Genomic DNA, 21867 nt, shown 5'->3' with positions numbered 1-21867 from the left:
GAAGTTCTCTGGCCGGCTAGTGAATTTGGTAGGCGAACTTCTGGCACTTCTTACATTTGCGAACATATTTCTGAGCATCCGCTTGCATGCACGGCCACCAATACCCTTGTGAGATAGCTCGGTAGGCCAAAGATCGGCCCCTGATGTGACTGCTGCATATGCCTTCGTGAATTTTGTACAGGAAAGCTTCCACGCTGTTTGGGTGTACACACTTGAGATAAGGACCAGTGAAAGACTTATTGTATAAAGCGCCAGATAGAGAGAGCCAAAACCGCTCTGACTTCACCCGGACTTTATGCGCTTCCTTTTTATTGGTCGGAAGGGTCTGCTCTTTTAGGAAGAGAATAATAGGGTCCATCCAAGAAGGGCTAGGCTCGGTGCAGAGTACTTCTGTCTGCTCGGGTTCCTCTATGCTAGGCCTTGGAAGGAATTCAATCAGGAGAGGACTGGGAGATGTTCGGTCGACCATGGAAGCTAGACCGGCTAACTCATCCGCGCGGCCATTTTCTTCCCGTCCAATTTGTTGGATCCTTATCACTTGGAATCGCTTACCAGAGCTTGGTACTTTTCCATTCTGTCATCTTTAGCTTCGTAAACCCCAGACACTTGGTTGACAACAAGTTGGGAATCGCTGTAAACCATCAGCTCGGATACGCGCACCTGGAGCGCGCTCTTAAGTTCGGCTAGTAGCGCCTCGTATTCGGCCTAATTGTTTGATGCAGGGAATCTGAGGGTGATAGAGTGTTCGATGGTCAGACCATCTGGCGAGACCAAAATGATGCCCAGCCTGGCATCGTGACGGTTTGAGGCTCTATCCACAAAAAGTTTCCACATTTCGCCGACGAAGAGTTTCCAACACTCTAAGGAATCTTGGGAGGCTTGAAAGTTGCTGGGATCATGGTTGCTCGGCCGTTCAGTTTCAGGTTCAATGCTGATTGGTTCCACTTCCTCCCCCTTCAGTGACGCGGTACCGGACACAACAGGTTGGTCTGTTATGCCTAAGTCCGTTGTCGCGCCGTCGGGATGATGTATCATGCTGGATGGAGGTTCTATGGCGAGGCGCGCAAGTTCCACGTCGCCAACATCGCCCTGCTGTGCAATTTCGATTGAATCTTCGTTTGCTTCCTCGGCTACCATGGTGAGATCCACCGGACATACTTGGTGAATCCCAGGCGAGAACTCAGCAACAAAATCTGCCAATGCTTGAGCTTTTATGGCCGTTCGGGGTTGAAACTTAACGTCGAATTGTCCCAACTCGACTGCCCACTTTAGAATTCAATCGGAGAAATCCGCCTGCTCGAACAAAGCTTTTAGGGGAAATTCGGTCAACACAATAATTGTATGGGCATGAAAGTAGTGCGCCAATTTCCTAGAGGCCATCATCAACGCCAAAGCGAGTTTTTCCAGTGGCAAGTACCTCAACTCTGCTAGTAGCAAGGTTTTGCTCACATAAAAGATAGGGAAATGCTTTATACCCTCTGACCGGACAAGTACCGCGCTAACAGTGTGCTGAGGAACTGCCAGATAAAGGTAGAGTTCTTCGTCGGGCTTGGGTGTCACTAACAAAGGAGCAGAAGACAAATACGCCTTGAGCTCGGCCAAAGCCCTGTCGCATTCCTCATCCCATGAAAACTTGGATTTCAAGGCTTGAAAGAAATGGTGGCAGCGATCTAATGACCGACTTATGAATCTGTTAAGCGCGGCTGCCATACCGGCAAGATGCTGCACGTCCTTTGCTGAGTTGGGCTACTTCAATTCTTGTACGGCTCTGATTTGTGTGGGGTCTGCCTCGATTCCTCGGTTTGTGACTAGGAAGCCCAAGAATTTCCCTGATCCCACGCCGAAGGCACACTTTGACGCATTCAGGCGTAGCTTGTGTTGTTTAAGAATGGCGAACATCTCGGCTAGGTCGGATAAGTGGTCAGCCTGTTGCTTACTCTTGACCACCATGTCATCGATGTAGGCCTCCATCGTCCGGCTAAACAGAGGAGCAAACATCTTGGTTACCATCCTTTGGAAAGTTGCCCCGGCGTTCTTCAAACCAAAAGGCATGACTTGATAGTAGAATAGTCCTCTTGGGGTAGTGAAAGAGGTTATCTCGCGGTTGGGGCCATGCATGGCGATCTGATGATAACCGCGGTAGGCATCCAAGAAACTGAGCCTTTCATGTCCGGCCGTTAAATCCACCAGCTGGTCTATTCTGGGCAGAGGAAAACTGCCTTTAAGGTAAGCTCGGTTGACCGTCTTGTAGTCGACACAAACTCGCCACTTCCCATTCTTCTTGGGTACTACGACTGTGTTTGAAATCCACCGAAGATAGTGCATTTCCTGAATAGCCCGTGCTTCAAGCAAGTTCCGTACCTCCTCCGCAACTACCTTGGCGTGATGAAGAGCCGATCTCCTTGTTCTCTGAATGACTGGCCGTGCATCAGGGAAAACATTGAGTTAGTGGCAAATAAAACTTGGATCGATGCCAGGCATGTTGTAGGGCGACCATGCAAAGACTTCGATATTTGCCATCAAGAACTCTACCATCTCGGTCCTTTCTTGAGCGGTCAGGCTTGATCCGAGCAAAAAGAACTAGTTTGGACTTTTTGTGTTGATCCGTACTTCGACCAATTCTTCAACAACTTTGTCCTCGCGCTGGTGCGCACGTCGTCAAGGACACTCTGGTCTTCTAGGCTTTCAATCATTTGCATGAAGCCTTTGGCAGCTTGGTTCCCGTTCACCGCCACGAAGCATTGCTTCGACATGACTTGATCGCCCCAAATTTCCTCAATTTCCTCCATAGCTGAGGGAAATCTCATGACCTGGTGGTAGGTCGATGCTACAGCCTACATAGCGTGAAGCTAGCCCCTACTGAGGATTAGATTGTACATAGACGGCACCTGTAATACCAAGAACTCCACCTGCTTGACCATGGATCCGGCTTTGACCGGTAAAATTATTTTTCCCAAAGGCCACTCCGGTTGCGAGTTGAAACCTACCAATGGCGAAGTTGCCGGAGCCAAGTCTGTGTCTTAGAGTTTGAGTTGTTTGAACGTGTTGTAGTACATAATTTCAACTGAGCTTCCCTAGTCAATCAAGATGCGCTTGACATCGAACTCTTTGACGCGGAGGGTGACCACTAGGGCGTCATTGTGCGGTGTTTGAATGGGCTCTAGGTCCCTTGTGGAGAAACAAATCACGTCTTTTTCCTTGGTCTTCCCCCTTTTGATCGCGGGCTGGACTGACAAAACTTCCCTCATGTGTTCTGCCTTTTTGATCATTCCTCGGAGCTCGCATACACGCGCCAGCTCCACTATGCCGTGGATTACATTAACCACTCCTTGAGGGGGCACCTCCAAGTCCTCCGGTCCATACGGATCAGCTGGGACGGGATGTGTGGCCTTAACACCCCCATCAATGCAAAGATCTAAGTGCCCGGTTGCGACTAACTCCTCCAAGTGTTGCTTCAGAGGCAAACAATCCTCTATCCGGTGTCCTTGCTCCTGGTGAAATGTGTAATGGTACCACGGATTGAAGCCCTTTTGCGTGTCACCTAATTTAGCAGGAAACCGAATGTAATCCTCGTCACGGATTTCATTAAGTATGTGATAGATTGGAATCTTAAAGACCATGGTGATGCCCATCCGAGCTTTCAATCTTCTGTTAGCATCAGCTACGTTGTCGCGGGGGTATTCAGCTTGGTCATTTCGACAACCCCTTTCCCGGTTTCGATGATTTGACCCACGGTCAGATTCCTCGGCATGATCATTTGGACAGTTAGTCTCCTGTCCGACCGCGTGTACCTTGCCAGCCGACCTCTTGTCTGTTACCACCGGAGTTGTCTTTGCGGTGGACGCCGCCGCATCATTCTCTACTCGGATGTGCTCATTGATGCGCTGCATTAGTTGGCCTATGGATATCGGCTGGTTCATGGTAAGCGAGTCCCGCAGCCTATGTCCGACCGGGAGACCGCGTTTATATTGGGTGATTGCTAGGTTGATCGGGCAATCTAAAATCTCATTGAAGGTTTCCCAGTATCTGGAATTGTATGCCTTAAGTGTGTCGCTCGACTCCATTTTGACACTCAGAAGATGGTCCACCTCCTTTGGCGTTTTAGTGTTGGTCTTGAAACGAGTCACAAAGGCTTCTGCCAACTGCTGCTACCTCTTGATACTTCCCTCCGGTAGCCTCTCAAACCATTTCAAGCCCAGCTCGCCCAAACTCGATGGGAAGATAAGGCACATAAGAGCGTCATTGTGCCTATGTTTGGCCATAACCTGCCGGAAGTGGCTTACATGCATATATGGATTGGTCTTTCCGTCATAGAGTGTAAACTTGGGCTGGTGAAAGCCCGCGGGGAGTGGTGTGATTTCTATCTCAAGGGAGAAGGGGGTGGCGTTCAGCCTCGCCAAATCGGTGTCTAGAGAGAGAGGCACGGTGGGCGGGGTGGCGGCATTACGATCTCCTCACTGGCATGACCCCCGTAAGATAGCCGCTGGAGCGCTGGCACCCTTTCGGCCTCGCGTCGGCGAGCTTGCTCCTTTAGGACATCCCTCAAGTCCTCAGAATGGACGGAGTAAGAATATCCCGAAGTGGTTGCCGGACGTGAGGGACGGTAGGTACTATCTTGCGCACTAGACTTCTCTGCAGGCTTGTCTAGGTCTCCACCTCTATGGCCCTGTTTGGTACAGCTTAATTTCAGCTTATTTCAGCTTTCAGCTTAATTTAAGTTATTTTGATGTGTTTGGTTTAGCTTATAGCTTATAGCTTATAGCTTTGTGGAAGTCAGAAAACAGCTTATTCTTTGAGTGGGGCAGGAGATGCTTTAAGAATAAGCTGGAAATCAGCTTAAGCTGAAAGTTATAAGCTATAAGCTGTTTAGGCATAAGCTATAAGCACTTTCCCACAGCTCTACCAAACAGGGCCAATAGCTTCTGGTGATAGATAGAGAGGGAGTGCGCCGTTGGCTCTGGCTGCCTGAACGGCGGGGTTGGGTGCGCTCATTGTGGTCTCCCACTCCAGCAACACCCTTCCTCTTGACCTGGCTTTTGAGAGCCTCCATCTCTGCCACCATCCTCTGGATGACACCGTCTTGGTTCCTTAACTTGTGCTCCAAACATCTGGCGTGCGATTCTCTTCGCTGTCGGTGTTCGTCTAGGCTCCGTGAATGACCAAAACTTCTAGCGCGCTTATCTCGCGCATCTCTTGAATGTCTTCCTGGGGAAGTCTCCAGGTCCGCCATGTTCTGAACGGCGAGGAGTCCGTCTCTCCGTCTGGCTGATTTCGGGGTAACACCGTCGATGGCGAACAACGTTATTTCGTCGTTGTTCGCCATGGAAGGCGATCAGAGGAGTTTGGAAGGCAAGGTTTTGTCTATTAAGTTTTCCATAGACGGCACCAATTGTACGGGGAGCAAATATTCCGCAGAGTCCGTACTCCTTTCGTCCAAGCTCCTTGTCTACCTGTGACAACCCTCACTACTGTTTACTGATAACGCTACTGATTAGTGCTAATCTATGATTAAGCATGTTGATTGACTGACTGACTGAATTACTAAACTGATAGATTGATTGTGCTATTTTGAATGCATTTCTATCTGTTTGACTGGTAACTTATCTGTTCATGTTTTATGCTTTGAATTGCAAATTGAAGGCCTTATCCGCAGCCGAATCTGAAATTGATTGATATTTTGTGCTAATCAAGATTTATATGATTTTATGATATATTTAATTGAAATGCGATTTGGTATGATTAAATTAGATTAAATATTGATAAATTACAAGAGCTGGCCTTATTTACAACTTTGCCACTTAGTGGCCCATTTCATAAAACACATAGAGTTTATTTCTAGCACTCTTCTTGAGCCATTTTAGAGAGCAAAATCGATTGAGAGAGAGAGGGGTAGAGAAACTTGGCTTCATCTAGAGAATTGCTTAGAGAATTGGAAGATTTGAAGGACAAGTGCCTAATTGAGTTTCTAGACTTGTAATTGAGAACCCAAGGTAGGATATTCAACCTCTCATTAATGTATTCAAGTTAGTTCTTGCATGGTTCTTGATTTATGGAAGAATTGAGTCTTGATTTAGTCTAATAATGTTGAATTGGAGCTTAATCCATGCATGCATGTGCATGGCCTTGCATTTTGAGGTTGTTCTTCATGAAATTCCACATGCATGTTCATATCTTGAGCTTAGTCCATGAATTCATCTTATTATAGAAAGAATTGGCTCATTTGTTCATCTTTTGGAAGCTTGAAGTTGATTTAATTCATACATGTTATGTTTTACATCATGTTCATGGAATTTGTTTAAATTTGTGTTCAATTGAACTACCTTTGGGCCTTGATTTTATAAATTGAGCTTTGAATCATGTTATACTATGAATTTTAAAGTGTTTTTCAGAAAATTAGCCCAAAAGGATCGAATTTGGTATATTGAAACTTGATTTTGAGCTTGAGGTTCAAATATGGAAATTCCAGATTTTGAACTCCCGCTCGATCGAGCGGGAGTGGCGCTCGAGCGGGAAATTTGCGCATCCAGAACTTTTGTTGTGTTTATAGTCCGCTCGAGCGGGGTTTTTCACGGTCGAGCGAGGACTTGTGTCACACGCTCGAGCGGGTGTCGAGCGCCCATCGAGCGTGATTTTCACACATCCAGTACTTTTGCAGTCCTCTCGAGCGGGAAAGTTTAAGCTCGAGCGGAGCCTTTTGTTTGCATGTCCGCTCAAGCGGGGAAACCCACGCTCGAGCGGGACCTCTGTTTTCTGAAAATTCTGAAAATGTTTTTAAAGTGCATCTTTACATCCTCGTTCCATTCTAGGCATTCTTAGGCCTAGTTTAAAGCATTTTAATGAGGATATTGATGTAGAACCACACCGAGTCAAGATAGGGATTAAGTTATTATTTCCCAATTGTGTAGCTTAGTGTGTGTTCACTCTGTAACTGTGTAGGGTTGGCATCCGATGACGCGCACTAGCTTATCTGTAACCCAGAACTCTGTGAGTAACAATGTTGTAAAGATATGTTCAATTGAGATTATTTTCTGAACAAATGACTGTACTGTTTAATGAAATGACACTGTTTACTGAATGAATGTTTGTCCTATTTGTGAACTGTATTCGTGGCATCCATAGTAATATACTGTTACTGAACTGTTACTACTACTATTACAGAGATCTCTGTCGGTTCCCATGTTTGGAACCACTACCGTTTACTGATATGATGGCCATCATTGACTGTTCGGTCTGTTAAGACCTACTGTATTGTTTTGCTATTGGGTGTACCACATATGACTATTATAGTTTCTGAATTACTATATGGCATGAATTATGAGCCACAAACTGCATGACTGATATACTGATAAATGACTGCTTTCAATACTGAAAGGACATTCATTCTTAACCTCTTTACGCATATGCTATTCACTGGGCTTTAGCTCACTGCTCATGTATATATGTAGGTGTACAGGCACTGGATCGTTGCTAGAAGTGTCAGGGTAAACTCCAGTTTTGTCAAGCCAACCACTGTGCCTCACTGAGAGGTTCCAAGTCCTTCAAGTTAGGGCTTTTGGGGTGTTTTAGTTTTTCCCTTTTTGTATCTGTTTTTTAATTACTGTATAGATTGAATGATATCGTACTGTACTATTATGGTAGGGATCCAGTCCCTAACCTGAATATCTATATATGACGTATGTATGTACTGTTTTATTCTGAATGTGTATATGATATGAAAAGTCTTTTTGCATACAGACCGTCACAGCTCATTGGACATCTTTTATTACTGTTTTGGCTTCCACCAGCCCTTGTACTCTGTATTACTGTCTCACCGTTAAGTAGGCCTTCGGTAATCTCGGATTACTGGCCGGTTACGGTGCCAAACCCATAGGGGTGGGTTTGGGTCGTGACACTACCCGATCGACCTGCGAGCACAACGGCGATGAGCTACCCGGCGGTATATGGCCGGAAAACCCCTCCGATGGTCAAGTTAGCACACACTCAGAGAGAGAGAGAGAGAGAGAGAAACTCAATGAATGTAAGTCTATCTCACCAAAAATGATGTTCCATGCCCAGCATGGGGCGCAGTCACGCTTATATACTTTCTGCGCTCAACTCTACACCCATTAGTCTCTTGATACATGGTGCTGCTCTCCCATCTGTCAGCACAAATCCAGCAATCACCACCTAACCCAACCGTTAGGCTACATTAGCGGGAACTCGGCAGCTCGGCGGAATCACCTCGGCCTTCCATGACCGTGCTGTGTAACATGCCCGAGTGCTCCACTCGCCGAGCTCCATAGCAGCCGAGCTCGGTAGCACTCTGGCAGGACCGAGTTCCAAATAGGTTACGCTGGCATTCAGAAGACTTTTCCCACCAAGCTAATCGTGCTCCCACGAAACCCGGTAGCAGACGCTCATCTCAGCTAGGTAGACCTCGAGGATAGGCCTCGGCCGAGCAAGTCCAAATCCGGGGAAGCTCGGTCCAAACACGGGACCTGGACCTCAGACCTAGGCCTGGACCGAGTAAGATCATCTCAAAGGAAGCCCTAGTTAGCTCGGCCTAAACAGGGGTGAGCCTCGACCGAGCAAATCCCACTCTGATCAGGCTCCAGTTAGCTTGGCCCAAACATGCTCGGCCATCTTCTGTCTGGCTCCTTCTACGGCCCAAAGCCAGATTACAAATCTCCCTCTCAATTCTATTACTAAATATGAAAATTTAATTTGGTCAAACTTTTTAATTGATATCGCTAAGGATTAATGGTGCTCCTGTAAATCAAAATCATGACTCCACCATAGCTCTAAAAATATAGAATCAACAAAGAACCACCCGGTCCGAACATGGTTTAACCATGAGTTAAAGTTAAGAGTGGTAGGTTAATTAAACTCAAGAGAGTTAATTTTAAGTAATACCCACCCAACACATGGCTTAAGTCGTAGCCATGGTACCAATATGTTCACTCTCTATTTTGGCACTTTTACGTTTTCAAGAATCTTTCTTTCTCTCTATATGGACATACATTATATATAGATATATATATGAGAATAGAAGGTAATAAATATAATTAAAAAATGTCTGAGCTGCCTAATTTGTCAGTTACTTTGTGGGGTTGAGTTCGAACAACACTTCCAAACTGAGCGTTAGGGACTCGTGTGAACACGTTATATGAAGTGTAGTAACAATAGCAAATGACTGCACTGTGTGCTTAATTACGGGTTAACCCCTCCAAGGATCCACCTGTTATCGAAGTTGTAAAAGCTCTAAACAAACAAACTCACGTTAAGAAGACAAGTAGCCTTGGCAGACCTGGAAGAGTCCCTCCCTCTATGCATTTCGAAGTTATCAAAATGTTGTATTTGTTTTTATTTAGGGGGAGGTCCACTTTCTTTTTTTGATGGCTCGATATCGAGCTCAAAAGACTAACTAATTCGTAGGATCAATCTCACCATTCACTAGTGGGAGATCCATTTAAAACCAAGGTATAACCCTATATGGATTGGCCCTAAGAAATTATTTGTACTTAGGAGGTTTTGAACTTGAAACCATGAAGGGAGCACACTCCCAACCATCAAGCGTTAATCACCAGGCCAATCCCTTGGAGTTAGGAGCTCAACTCTCTTATTGGACTGGAGGGTCTAGTTTGGTGTAATATGTACTTACTTTGTGTTTATTTCAATGATATGAATTGCTCAATTTTGACTGCCTTTCTAGTATATTATTAATGTAAAATATCAAGATGATCGGATATCGATAACCACATGTTTAGATCACATTCATCTTGAAAAAAATAGACGATCTATTTTAAAATCATAATTATCATCCATTTTTTTTAAAGAAAAATGTGATATAGACATAAAGCTATGGGTATCCGATCAACCAAAGTTTTTGCATGGATGATATACTAGGAAGGTACTAAAAATTGAACGGTTTGGATTACCAACATGGACTTGAGGTGGCTCCAAATTGCCTTAAATTGGACTCTAGTCCAATAGTGCAATTAATGGACTAGAGAACAAAAATAGCGCTCGAGATTGGGACGCCCTCTTTTTGCTCTGAAGGTTGGGCTTAAGTAGTATTTCTCTCTTTCTGAGTTGTGTTGAGTGAGATGCGAAAATTGCAGTGTTAGGCCAATAGGTCAAATCCTCTGCTTTTACGATTAAGTAAATATTATCACTTGTTGTTGGGACTGTTGGGGAATTTTCAAAATGGTTTTTAAAATGTATAGTTTAATTTTTGGGTGTTTTCAAAACCTTAATTGTTTTTCTTTGGAAAGCTTGAAATAAGCTTGGGGACTTTGTCCTACATCGGAAAGAGAAGAAAACGTGGAGCACTTAATAAAGTGTTACATGGAATATTCTTTTAAATATGAAATTATGAGGTGAAAGCTAGTGTGCATGCACCCACATCGCAAGGATGGTGCAAAGCACCATCCGCACACGCACACGCACAAGAGTGCATGCGTGCGTGGTGTGGGCAGTAGGCTGTATGGCCTTTGATGATGCACTTTGCACTTTGCATGGATGCATCAGCGTAAGGCGCCATGAGGGCGCTTTCTTATTTGCATCAGATAGGTTAGAGTGATAATGTAGAATACAGTCAGCTTCATGTGGCAATGATGTGGCGTTCGTTGGCGATGAGTTAACCAATCGATCGAAAAGTTGCGTGTTCGATTTGGAGCGGTTTGATCATAGCCATTGATTGGAGATGTGCGCGATCGTACGGATGAGATGGAACCCGATCGTGATCATATGTGATCAGTTAAGGCAACTATTCGGTGTGAGAATGATCTGCACCATAGATCGTCGATCCGATGGTTAGATCTGATCAGATACGATCAAGGGACATGACTATTCGATCAGATGTATCAAGGCTTATAAATAGGCTACGAATTCAGCCATTTCAATCTATCCAAAATCCTGAAAAACATTCTTGTAATTCTCTCTCTCCCTCTTGATTTAAAGTTTTTGATCAAGAGTTTCTTAAGCAAGTTTATGCTTTTCTTATTGGTAATCAAATTCTACAGACTTAATTATCGGTGTCTTGGTTTTCTTGATTATATCAAGAGTATTTTGATCTATTGTCGTCAGTGCAGATGCATATAGACTTGATCTTTATATTAGGCTTCATTGTATCATGGAGGCGAATTTGATGTAACCCTCTACACGCCTTTTGGTAGGTGCAAATATTGTCTTTAGGAAAGTGACTAAGTAATGCAACTTGAAGCATCCAATTTTTGTTTTACATAGATAAGTTCATCACCAAGTTTTAAAGACGTAAAGACCACCAACTGAAGAATTCAAGACGAATTGTTCCAACAATCTAAAGACAATATTTAGATATGGTGATGTCTATTCAGAAAATGACTCAAGATTTTATGAAGCTTGATCGATTTGATGGAGGAAATTTCGACGCTGGAAAAAGAAGCATTTTTTGCTCACCACTCTCAAAGAGGTCTATGTGCTAACTACCCCCAGTGGAGCAAGAAGATGAGACTATGGAGCAAACCCATACTAGGACCAAATGGGAGAATGACGACTACATTTTCCAAGGACACATTCTAAATGCACTGTCAAGCTCTCTGTTCGATGTGTATCAACATCTGGAAATGACAAAGCAACTCTAGGACATATTACAGTCAAAGTACCTCACCGAGGATGCCACTAGTAAGAAATTTCTTGTTAGTAATTTTATGCATTTTACTATGACTGATACAAAGCCCATTATGGAACAATTCCATAAGATCTAACATATTCTGAATCAGTTTCGACAAAATAATATGAACATGGATGAATCTATTGTAGTTCTGTCTATAATAGAGAAATTGCTATCTTCTTGGAAGGATTTTAAGAAAACTCTGAAACATAAAAAGGAAGATCTAACTTTAGAGGAATTGGCTCAACACTTCCAAGTTGAGGAAGAGTTAAGACTTCTTGAAAGTAAAGAAAACCAATTGGTTCAGACTTCCAAGATTCACATGGTGGATGATGGCAAGAGGTTTAACAAAAAGAAGCTTAAGTGCGACCCCCAACCTGAGAAAGATACTAAGATGCCGAAAGGCGCTTGCTGGCATTGTGGCAAGCCAGGGCACTTCAGAAATGAATGTCGGCCATACATAGATTAGCTGTCTGTCGCATTTCACATGCCATCTGTCGCATTTCACATGCCATCCATAGATTAGTCGAGCCTATGCTAGTGACATTCTGTATGCGATGCATTAGCCATTTTAACATGAGCTAGGATCATGCATGATTACTAACTAGTTCATTGTTTTGGCACGGAGTACAAGGTGAGCATTTATGCTTTAGCATCCTTGCATGTGTGTGAGTGTTGCCATGACAGCATAATTACTATGAGGCTAGTTGCTTATGTGATATAACTGCCTGAGTGCCTGTGGATGGAGGTTGAATTACCTAAATTGGAATAATGCACTAAAACTGTGAGTTTTAAGCCCACTAGATAGTGGCAAAACCATCTTTTCTAAAGCTCACTTGAGGGTGGCAAAATCTGCATTTTAGCCTACTTGCGAGTAGCAAACCATTTTTGAAATGTTTTGTTCCAATTTAGGCGATTTGGTCTATACTTGTTTGCTATACGCATAACATAGTAATTCTAGGCTAATAACCGGAATAAGAGCATATAGTGTTTTCAAAACAAGATATCATGGTTAGTAGAGGCCGATCTTTGATCGGGCGAGCGGGGGTGCTCATAGCTGACCTTCCCCAATCGTACCCAAGTTCCCGAGCCGAGGCAATTTTGGTGATGACGGACACGTGGCCTTTGGCACCGAGTCAGGGTTTCTTAAATTTCTCCAAAATAAAATATTTAGGTGGCGACTCTGCATCTGGCAAAGCAGTCCATGTTTGGTACTTCTTTTCTAAAAATCTGTTTTCTCAAAACGATTTGTCAGATTTGGAATCTTTGGTTCAGATTAAGAACCATGACAAAATCAAGTCCGAACTGTAGCACGAAGGCCTCACGCGGGCTCGTCTACCGTTTCTGGTGACTCCGCTGGGGAGTTTAGAGAACTTGACTCGAACTCATGATATCTTGTTTTGACTACACCTATGTGTTTCTTTGCATTGCATGTGCATTGGTGCGCCTAGGACACCGTGTTTGCCATCTACTATTCCAGAACGGTTTGCCGGAGGCTTGCTTTGTCAAAGCATGCCATAAGGCTGACTGGTTACGGGCTTTGCCAGTATGGGAGCACAAACCCCAGTTTTATCGGGGCACCCTTTTTGACCATTCGACCTAGTGCATATTCGGAATCCATAGTGACCATTCCAAACTAGGACAGGTTGCTTACCCGATGTTAGGTTGTTTGAAACCGCTGCGTGCGTAGTGAAACCCTAGCTCCTGACAAAATAGGACAGGGAAACCCTACCCCAACTTAGGGGTGTTTTGGCTCTCTTTGCTTGCTATGTGCTTTTAGAGTGTATCTCTACAGGAACGCGCATATCAGTTTGCAAGTTTGAGTATCGGGCCTGAGGGCACCAGTATCAGTTTGGGGAATCAGTTATATCTGCGGGTATCAGATTCAGTTTTTTGGGACAGTGATTTTGGGGAACAGTGATCAGTAATAGAGTACAGTTATTCAACTATACTTGTGTCTGTTCTGATTGGGCCGAAATGCTGCGTGTTTTCTTTTTCAGTTCAGAGACTTAGTACAAAATAGCCAGTGTTCTCCATTGCTGAGGCAAGACAGATATCTGATCCGTCAGTCACCGTTCAATTCCGCGGACTTATGATGACGCAGAGTTCAGAGGAAATTGTGGTTATGGCAGCCGCGTTAGACCAAGGGATCATCTTGCAGAATGAGACCAATGTTGATGTACTGCATCCGCCCAGGTCGCCTGCTGCGCGCCCGATCTGGGAACCCCAGATATTTCAAGCTCGTGAACCTACCACATTTGAGTTAATGGGAATGATCGGCGACCTCCAGAGATCCGTGGCTGATCTGGCCTATGGAATGTCGGCTTCGCCACCAGTTGCACCATGTACCGGGAATTTCATACCACAGGAGCACCCGCTACTGGGGCAGATTGTGATCGAGCTCAGCCAACCAGAGGTTGCCTCTAGCTACAGCAACGACGTGCCAGCAACAACCGGGCTTCGCTCTGATGTAGTAACCCAAACCCTCAATCAGGCTGAGGCTAAAGGTAAGAACAAAGTGGGAACAGATGCTGATCCCGTTGGACAACTGTTGTGCGCAGTCGAGGCTTTGAAAGCCGGGGGGATGAATAAATAACAAGTATTCGCAGTCATGACTAAAGCTGTGGATGATGCTTTCCCCACTTTAACTGAAGGCAGTTCAAGCCAGGCGAAAAATCGGGATGGGCCCCGTCATGCCAAGACAGTTCTTGTCATTCCCAACCCTGCACCAGGAAAAGATCAGAAAGCCAAGGCAGTGCCTGCCGACCCTTTAGCTAGTGCATCTAGCAAGAACCCTTTGACTTCAAAGTACCTGCCTTGAGGGCGCAGAGTCTTTCACGCCCTCTACATGCCTTTGTCTAGGGCATTTCAAATTTTGGCTAAAAAGAGGCATCTTAAACCTCTCGAGCCTCGGCCTTTCCCGAAGAATCTCCCCCTCTCACATGATGCTACCTTGTACTGCGCGTACCACCAACAGTCCGGCCATAGCACCGATGGTTGTTTTCGCCTTCGTCATGAAGTGCAGGATTTGATCGACAATGAGGTCATCCTCCCACCTACCTCAGCAAAGTCTGTCACTACTGAGCTATTGGACTTCAAGGATACTGTAAGTATGTGATCAGGGGTTGGACCACCTGCGGGCGGCGCTCGGTGCATTTTGGATGTGGCGTCTGGCATGCACTTTTGAACATCTGCGAATGCCCTTTTTTGTAGTTTCTGACTTAGGTGTTGAGTCAGTTCGGTGGTCTTGTTTTGAGTCTGTCTCTTTATTTTGAGTTAGTCTTTTTGTTTAAAGGGTCTGTCTTGTTGTGTCTAGTCAGTCCCATTGTATAGAATGTCAGGTGATTGCGGAGTTGTTGCCTCGAACACCGTTTTGTTTTGTAATTACCCTTTTGCTTCCTTTTGAGTTTGTCTCTACTATAGAGCCAGTTGCAACGAGAAAATCTGAATGAAACGACTGCGGCTATCATATTTCCATGCTTATTGCTATTATGAGCTAGTTATGCCAGAGGATTTGAATGGAATAGCAGTACATTCCACCTGCTCTCTTGTGCCTTGAAAATCATTGCATTGACCTAAGTTTTTCAAAACCTTTTTGAACACTGCAGTGAAAACGAAGAGGAAGGAATTCCTTGGGATTTGCAAAAACTTTGATCAAATTAAGAGAAAGAGAGGCGTGCTAAGCCCTTAATGATTGAAATCATGCTTGTCAGCGTGAGTACTGAGAAGAACCCTGGCTTGATCCAGACTGGTTCCACACTATCTTCGGCGCGAGCGATTTGTCGTTTCTTTAAAAACTTTCAAAAACAAAATGTTTTCTGCAGTTCTGTGAAGACTTGTGTGGAATCGCTCTTGAGATTGTGCAGCTTAGGATCGCTCTCAGCCTCAAGACTTGAGCCTTTGCTTTAAAACCTGGAACCATAATTCGGAGTGTTCAACGATCGACCATCAAGAGAGGCCTGTGTGGCCAGATTGGAAGCAGCCCTCGAACAAGAGGCACCAAAGGTAGATCAAGAAGATCAGATCTCGCCGGAAGAAGCTTGTGGAGCTAGCACAGAAACATCCCTCCAACTAGGGGCAAAAATGTCCGATCTGCTCGAAGAGCCAAAGATGGGTCCTTCAGCAAATCAATACAACAATCATTTTCCCAGATTCAGATGACTTCAGGATCTCAAAACCATTTGGCATGGGCTTGTTACACTTTTACCCTTTGAGAGGCTCGCTGGGCCGAAAACCCGGAAGGGCGACCCAGGCAAAGTTAGAGCAAGGAGAAAAAATGCAAAAATGAAAAGAGAAAAAAGAAAAAAAAAAGAGAGAGAAGAAAAAAGAAGAAAAGAAAAGAATCGAAAAAGGAAAGAAGAACAAAGCTCGCAAGGTCGAAAACCCGCAACGGGCGCCTTGGCAAAAGTTAGAGCCTAAAAAGTGAAGGTTAATACCCGAGTGTACCTTAACCGGAACTACGTAAGGCTTGATTCCCATGTTTGGGATACGTAGGCAACTTCATCCTGAAGTCCAGCCCCTAACGCTTTCATAGCGACTAAGTCCATGTAATGGTTTTGATCATCCTTGATTCCCATGTTTGGGATATCTAGGCAGCTTCATCCTGAAGTCCTGCCACCACGCACTTTCAAAGTGACTGTGTCCATATATTGGTTTTGACCATCTTCGTCTTCTCCGTGTCCGAGAGTTCGGTCGTGATTATCACTAATGAGGACTGTTTACAAAATGCTGCGGCGTTATCCAGACAAGGGGCAACTTTCCGTTGCCACGAGTTGCCATGAGTCGCCACTCAAACCGGGGGCAACTTTCCTTTGTCGTGTAGCGTCCTTCAAACAAGGGGCAATTTTCCATTGCCTCCGATCTGAGGTTGCGCATCTCGAGAGTAAGTTCCACGCTCGTTGGGCGGCGGCTGTTTGCCAAAAATAGTTTTTGAGAATTTTTTTACTGAGGTTGACTAATTTTCTCGAAAATTGTATTATTTTCCAAAACTGGACTATTTTCTTGGACCCAAAAAAGGAAAATTTTCAGTGCTCATAGCCTGACTTGCATGGTTTTCAAATCAAAAATCGCACAAGTATGTTAATCTTACTCTCATATTGGTCAAAATTGTTTTAGTAGAAAACCAAAACAAAAATGGTCAAAATGATGAACTAGGGGCACAGTTGAGCCAGGCTCCCTGTCTTTCCCCCGATTGACAATACTTGACAGAAGGGCGTTCTATTCACCAGAGAAAGACACAACTGAAGTTGTCAGTAAAGGGCTGAAAGCTCTCAACAACCTCCAAGCAACGAGGTATCAAGCCAAGTGCGAAGCACAATTTGGAATGGATCAAGATACTCCATCCGGAACATCGACTAGACGTCCCGGGAGGAAATAGCCGTGAGCTAAGAGTGTTGGGCGTGAACCCGCAATTTTCATTTCTCCATTAACCACCCTGGGGAGGGATATAAAATGAGAGAATAAAGAATAGAGAGGTGTAAGTCGAGAAAAAGTGAGGAAAAGGGTTTTTGAGAGAAAAATCGAGCCTGAGGGCCGAGTGATGTGAGAATCACAAATAAGAAAAGGTGGGAAACATACCCGAATAAACTGGCTCCTCGCGGATTTAGAAGTCTCTCGTTTTTGTAGTACGTCCGTGTGTCGTGTCTTTTGTTTTGTCTGTCTCAACTCTGGTTATGAGTCGGTCCCATGCGCGTCTCGATGGGTTTAGGCTGTGTGCCTTTTGTTTTCTTTGTTGAGTCTTTTTCACCGTACTCAGTCGTAGGCTCAATACCCCGGTTTGAAAAACCCTTTTTCAATTTCAAAAACTAATCGTTTTGTGCTCAGAGTGCTGTGCCATTCTCCACATTTGTACAAAAAACGTGATTTGGTTCTTTCACGCAACTGCAGGGTCCACCCCCGATAAGTGTGACCAGAAAAACCTGGGCCTCTCTGAAGCTTTCGGGTTGCGAATTGCATCTGAGTGTGTTTCAACTTCAACTGATCCCACCTTCGTATTCCGTCTTTTCAGGTTGGACTGTTTGTTCAGGATTTGCTGTATGCAGATTAATCCTCGACAGAGTATGAGCCGAGTGTTCCGACTGAGCAGTGGTTGTTTGAGTTGTCTTGCTGTTGGCCAACCCATTACCTGGTTATTGCGATACAAGTGTTTGATTTTTAGACAAAGGATTAATCTCATTTACATTTAGGTGTAATATGATGCAATGCGATGCAGAGTATGAAATGTACAGATGTAACAATTTTTCAGATAAAAAGTTTTATTTCATTTCATCATCTTTTTCAAGTACAAAGCTTTGGAAACAAAAAACCTGCCTGCGGCAGTACAAGGTACTCTACCTACCAGCAACAAAAACAAAAGTACAAAAAAGAAGAAAAAAAAAATAGCAAAAATCTGGATCAATGTCAAAAGGCCTTGGGTCTAGGGGTCCGTCCTCGTCCTCTTCCTGGACGAAGGTCCAGGAGCATCATCATCAGCATCGTCATCTGAGTCTGAGCCCGAGCCGTCTCCGGTCTCCTCCTCGGACGACTCTGCCTCCGCCTCAGCCTCAGCCTCGGACTCGTCATCATCATCAGGGACGGGTGCCCATGAGCTACTCCCAACATGAGTGCTCCCCGCCTTGGTGCGGGGGTATACTCTGCCCTCTCCATCTCCCCCTCGAACAGGAATGGATGGTCCAACTGGAGCACCTCCTACAGTAGGAATCTGGAAGGGATGCTGAAAAGTACAAACGGCAAACGCATCGATATGCTACAGAATACAGTATATGAATACAGTGTGTGAAATACTGTAGGCAGTGTATCAGTGCAGAATGCAATGTATGAGTACAGTGTGTGAATACTGTAGGTAGTATGCCAGTACAGGATACAAGGTATGAGTACAGTGTGTGAATACCGTAGTCAGTATGTCAGTACATGATGCAAGGTATGAGTACAGTGTGTGAATGCCACGAGTAATGCTGTGAATAGTCTGTGGGCTGCAATATGTCAGATGCCGTGAGGGCAGTGTATCCAGTGTTGTGTTGTGCATCAGATATGTGAAACAGTTTATGTATGGTTTGAGACCGCGGTCAGAAGAACATACCGGAATGCTGTAAATCGCCAGAAGGTCGAGGCTCTGCTGGAGCATCCCCATCACGGAGGCGGTCAGCTCTAGGGACTGGCGAGTGTACTCAGAAGAGGCCTGCAAAAGCGTTAGAAGCATCAGTATTCTGCTGAGTATCAAACGAAATGAAATGAAATGACTGTGTAGAATGCAAAATGTAGTAGTACATACCGGAGGCAAGCCATAAAACCCGACTAGCTCGTGGTCTGCCGGAGGGGGAGCAATGGGAATCTGGTAAGTCGCCCCACCCCGCCCTCGGCATGTCATTGTCACAGGCAGTGCTGGCCAACTAGCCCCCTGTCCCCTCCGAGCTCCGCTCCTGCCACGAGCCCGAGCCACCCTCGATGTCCCTGCTCCTGCTCCGGCTCCAGCCACAGGCGTCGCAGGTCCCCCCATTCTCAGCTCGGCAGCCACTACTCAAAGGCCGCATGATATGCGTCCTCACATACTCTGAGTAGTTGCCTATGCCTCTGAAGCGGATCGCATCCCAGCCGATCGTGTAGTCAGCCATCTGCTCGGAAGTGAACCTCTCGGTGTCCCTCATATGCTCAGGAGGGTGAACCGGGACTATTTGCTCCAGTAAACCTAGGGTCTGGCGTAGGAAACGCTCACCCAAGTACCAAGCCCGATAGACCGGACCCTCTAGCAAAATCCTAAAGCGAGCGGTTTCTTCCGTACTGGCAAATTGCTCCCGCATCTCGGCTGGCAATGGAGCCCAAGGCTGCCAGGTGATCTGAAAACGAAATACAGTTTGTTATCTATTGTTATAGAAAATACAGTGTAAAGCGAAGCTTAAAGGAACTACAAGTTGAACATACCTCTACGGGGGTGATGGTGTCGAAGTAGCAGCGGAAGAAGATAAACGTCTCCTGGGGCCTCCACATGCACCTCACGTCAAAGCGGCGCGAGAACGGAACGACGAGAGGGGTCTTCATGTCTGGGACTGGGGCGAGTCTCGGAAAGTAGGCATAGACCCATAACTGCAGAGCAAATACCAGTATGCTTATCAGATAAAGCAGAATACATAATAAAGCAGAAATTACAGAACCATGTATTGTGCAGTGTATTGTGCAGAGTGTACAGTGTGTGCAGTGTACAGTCAGTGTAAAGCAAAGTATGTGTGCCGTGTGTGCAGTATACAGTCAGCGTGAAGTAGATCACAGTGTGTGCAGTGTACAGAGTACAGAAAATATAGAACAAAAATGAAAAACAGAAGAAGAAAATGTACCTCCCAAGCTCGCCAGTAACCCCCGAGCAACTGTCCGCTGCAACGGGAGGCTGAGCTCATATATCCATATAGAGTGCCCAAGGCAGTGCCACCCCAGTCGTAGCGCAAGATCCTGGTGACGTCCACAAGGGCGCTGAGCAGACAGAGGGCACGGTGTTCGCCGAGTCGGCGAAAATGGTCGTCCCTAGCAGAAACATGAGGTCTGCTCGCAGTGAGGCACGAGAGTCCCCTGCAGAATACGCCAAACTCGGCCTGGTCCACGATGTGACGGACCACATCGGGTAGCTCCATGTACCAGTCTTTGGCGGTAATGTTTCCATACCTCCGGAAGGCATGGGAATCTCCCTGTATTCAAGAACAAAATAGTCGCGAAGCAATATAAAATGTACAGTTTTGAAAAGCATTCAGAATTGATAATGGTACACCGTGTGTGCACGTGTTCAGATTCAAACAAACATTGGGTGCTGGTGTGCTTACAGTGAACGACAACATGCGATGTGTCAGTGTGTTCGGGTGGTTCAAGGCCGATACAGCGTGTGTGCACGTTTTTAGATTCAAACAAACATCGGGTGCTGGTGTGCTTACAGTGAACTACAACATGTGATGTGTCAGTGTGTTTGGGTGGTTCAGGGCCAATACAGCGTGTGTGCACGTTTTCAGATTCAAACAAACATCGGGTGCCGATGTGCTTACAGAGAACTACAACATGTGATGTGTCAGCATTTCCGAGTGGTCCAGTACAGATGCAGTGTATGTGCACATTTTCAAACCAGTATCGGGTATCAGTGTGTTCACAGATGAATTACAGTGTGTAATGTATCAGTGTATTTGAGCTAAGCAGTTAAAGAATAGAATCAACTATGGCAGTTAAAATGTTCTACATTGCGAAAAACAGAGGGAAGAATGTACCTCGGAAGCGCCGAAGGACATGTGAGACGTCGGCTCGTGCAAAAGAAGCTCCAGTGGCACGCCTCTGTTGAAACTCCTGAACTGGCGAAAACCGTCAGGAGGCAGCACGTGAATCGCCAGCCGGTAGGTCGCCGGGTCGAATGGGCGGACTCTCAAGGGGAGGAGCTCAGCCTCTGGGTCCATCTCGTGATCCGGGGGAGTCCCGCCCCGTGGAATATCATCTGCCATGTCAAAAGTGGTGTGAAGATGGCCAGAAGAGAGAAAATCGGGCTAGAATGCGAAAGGTCAACGGAAAGTCAACCCCGAGAGGGTGGAAAATGGCCAGAAAAGCCGGAATGTGGAAAAAGCACAGAAATCAAGGAAAACTTGGGAGAAACAAACCCCAAGAGGCAGAAATCGAAAAAACTACACCGAAATGAAGTTTCGTTCGGATGAAAATGTTCGAAATGCGAAGAACTTCACGAATCAAACGTCGAAAAGGGCGCGAGAATCAAGAAAAACAGAGAATGGAGGCTCGGGAAATACTCTAGAGAGAGGGGGGAAGGAATTTCGGCCAAGAGAAAGTGAAAAGAATAGGGCTAGAAGCCCTATTTTATAAAACCCATACCGAAATGACCAAACTGTCTCGACGCAGCAAGATTTGGCCGGTCAGCCAAACTTTTGGCCGGTCGACTAAATATTTGGCCGATGTAATGTTTCTATGGCTGGTGGGCAGCCAGTGACCTCCTCTGATGGCCGGTGAGCCTCCTACACCTTTTTTTGGGTTGGATATGCGGTTTGGGACCTTCATTGCTCAAGACAGTGCAAGACAGTGCACTTCCGAAGCTCAACCGGTCTCCGTTTTGACCTCAGACTGTGTCTTCTATACGCAACACTTGAATATGTACAGGGTGTATCCTTTTTGTATCCTTTTGTCTCCCACGAGATTCGAAAGTTGCCCCAAATGAGTTGCTTTACAATACTTTGCCGTGAACGTGCGTTGGTCATACGTCATTTCAT

The sequence above is a fragment of the Camellia sinensis genome, chromosome 2 (genome assembly GCF_055761805.1).
Source record: "Camellia sinensis isolate YWXY chromosome 2, ASM5576180v1, whole genome shotgun sequence".
NCBI lineage: Eukaryota > Viridiplantae > Streptophyta > Magnoliopsida > Ericales > Theaceae > Camellia > Camellia sinensis.
The sequence above is the reverse complement of the archived record's forward strand: the minus strand, read 5'-3'. Positions refer to the sequence as shown.